Below are 3,104 nucleotides of genomic sequence, written 5' to 3'. Positions count from 1 at the left end.
CTTTAAATATCTCTTTATAGGAAATTTCTTTGCTCACAAGGTCTCTTTTATAAGAAACTAGACTAATTAAGCCTTGATTACATATTTTATTCAGCCTATAATTCCACACCAACAATTTATAGTGATTTTCTAAAATCACGTTACTGCTGCTGTCCAAAGCAAATTATTACAATTTGCTCTTAAATTTCCAAGTCCAAACACATATGAACTTACCATTTGAGTTTAAGACATATCATGGCCACATCATATCTTATTAAATCAACTCATTATGTCCTATTATGATTGAATTTACTCAACGTTTAATCACTTAAAACTTACCTCGGATGTTGTCGAACGATTTCGGCGGCTATTCGATCATTTTTTTCCTTTCCTTTATCCAACTTTGGTCCTCTAAGCTCTTGAGCTTAATCTAGATACAAGTATGGCCAAACCTCCTCCTAATCCTCTTCCAAACCAAACATGAAGCAAGAACTCCTTCCTTCTTCCTTAGAATTTTCGGCCAAAAGAAATGAAAGAGGATGGACAAATTTTCTTTTTTTTCTTTTCTTCACTCACGGCAATGGGGGGGACAATCACACACATCCTTTCTTTTCTTTTTTTTTGTTTCTCATCCTACTAACACTAATATTTTATTGTCCATGCCCTTTATTTTATTAATCCTTACATAATGCACTACCCCAACATGTTTATGACATGTTTTTAGCCATAACATCTTGTCCACCCATGCTCTTTATTTTATTAATCCTTACATAATGCACTACCCCAACATGTTTATGACATGTTTTTAGCCATAACATCTTGTCCACCCATGCTCATGGCCGGCCACTACATATTAGGGGGGGAAAATTGACATGCAAGTCCTCCCTTTTGATTACATGCACTATTAGGTCCTTGTAGATTAGCCTAACACATTTCAAAAACGTCACCCATAAGTCCTTTTGACTAAATTCACATGCAATTTACTAAATCGAAGCCTAAAACTTTCACACCTTCATAATCACATATTTTAGACAATAAATATCACATTCAAATAATTTGGTGACTCGGTTTAGCGGTCTTGAAACCGCTTTCCAACTAGGGTCACTTTAGGGGTGTCACAGCGAGCAACTTTCCTACCAGTCCCAACTCGCATGGTAGGATATTGATAATCATTGTTGGCAATCTGTTCCAAGATATCATATGCTTCATTATAGGATTTATCCAACAAATTACCATTGGAAGATGCATCGACTCCCATTCTAGTATGCGCATTAAGCCCATTGTAAAACATCTTCATCTGAATCCAGTGCTAGAACCCATACATTGGACATTTTCTAAGTAATTCCTTAAATCTTTCCTAGGCTTCGTACATCGTTTCATCCTCTGATTATCGAAAAGATGTTATTTCATTTCTGAGCTTGGCATTCATGTTTTCCGGATTATACCATAGCAAAAACCTCTAGCATAGTTCATTACATGAAGCCCCAACGGTAAGGCATTAAGCCATACTCTTGCATGATCTCTCAAAGACTATGGGAACAATTTGAGCTGCAAGGCATCTGCAGTAACACCTTGTTGTCTAAATGAGTCACAGACCTCTAGTAAATGTCTCAAATGTAGTCTCAGATCTTCAGTTGGTGACCCACTGAATTGTCCAACAATTTGTAGCATTTGAAACATTATCAGTTTCAGCTCAAAATGTTGAGCTTCTATGTGTGGTCTTACTATCCCTGGATTCAGGTAATCTAAAATTTAAATGACATGCTCTTGAACTGGCCTGTCTTAGTCATCTATCTCATGATGAATAGGAAGATTAACATCCCGACTATTTGGATTTAATGGATCACTCCCTTCCCTAGCCATATTACACAATTCTCTTCTCCTCTTAGCAAAGTTCTCTCGATCTCTAGGTCAAAAGGATACTCTTCTTCTAAAAGAATGCCTCTTCTCATGCACTGATAGCAAATCTATAAAAATTAAATACAACAAAGTTATCTAAAACTAATGAAATAAAATAAAAATAACAAAACCAAATTTCACCAATTGTCATCCCCGACAACGGCGCCAAAAACTTGCCGCTTGTGAATATGATGTGTAGATTGTGTAAGTATACACGTCGAAACAAGTAATAAAGTGATAAGTGAGACTGTCCCCACAGGGACTAGATAGGTATAATTTGGTTGAGTTATTAAAGTTAAGTTTGATTAATGTTAAGCAAAATAATAGTGAGAATGCAATGGCAAAATGGGAGAATGGTTATATATAAAATGTTCAAAACAAAACAAATAAATGAAACAAGAATGTCACGACAAAGACACTTCAGAAAAAAGATTGAGGAACTGCAATATTGATTAGGACAGTTGGGATTACTGATGCATCTACCTTCTCTAATTATTAATGCCATAGCAAAGCCTTGAACATTCTACTGCTCGAAAGGTTTCTACAACAGTCTATTTCTTTCGAGAGCAAAACCCTGGGTTACCTCCCCTAAAGCACTATATATCTATAGACTTGAGTTCGGTTATCACTAATATTTTCTACCTTCTTTCGTATGAGGCAAAACTCTATGTCTATAGGTTGCTGTGAATAAATAATTTATCATTCACTCATATTATCTAATGTCTATCTAGTTAACCTAACCCTATCAAAATTAAATTAACTTTAATAACCTGTTGCACATTTGTCAATGCACAACCTGCATATAACAGGAAATACCATTGAATAAAATAGCAGAATAATTCCAATTCAAACTGTAAACATTAATAGAAAATAAAGGGTTCAACAAAGTAATCCCGAGCCGAAGAGATTTAGCTCATAGCTGGGTAAATCAAGTTCGAGTTTAATTCAACAACCAACATCATCAATAACACATAACTTCTAAAAGAACGGCAATAAGAATCAAATGAGAAAATCTAATACGATAGCTTTTTTCTATCCAACTCTCAACACCAGTAGTACAATGTCTTGCAGCTACCAAAGATGATGCAGTCATTTTCTCCTTCTTCAGCCACCTTCCTTCTTGGTTATTCCCCCTTCTTTTCTATTAAAAGTTGCTCCTCCTCTCTTTTTATCAAAACTACTTACCTTTCTAGGGTTCCCCTTTTGGCTTTTATAAGTTTGACCTT

General features: G+C 35.4%; 1 non-coding gene across 1 annotated transcript; it reads left to right on the top strand.

Moving 5' to 3' along the window:
* The first annotated feature begins 1,292 nt into the window (after window positions 1-1,292).
* Window positions 1,293-1,399, top strand: LOC121226379 (small nucleolar RNA R71). Its single transcript, XR_005924206.1, has one exon. It is a non-coding gene; the product is annotated as a small nucleolar RNA R71 (small nucleolar RNA).
* Window positions 1,400-3,104: the final 1,705 nt, after the last annotated feature.

This window comes from Gossypium hirsutum, unplaced genomic scaffold, assembly GCF_007990345.1.
Source record: "Gossypium hirsutum isolate 1008001.06 unplaced genomic scaffold, Gossypium_hirsutum_v2.1 scaffold_146, whole genome shotgun sequence".
Lineage (NCBI taxonomy): Eukaryota > Viridiplantae > Streptophyta > Magnoliopsida > Malvales > Malvaceae > Gossypium > Gossypium hirsutum.
The sequence above is the reverse complement of the archived record's forward strand: the minus strand, read 5'-3'. Positions and strand labels throughout refer to the sequence as shown.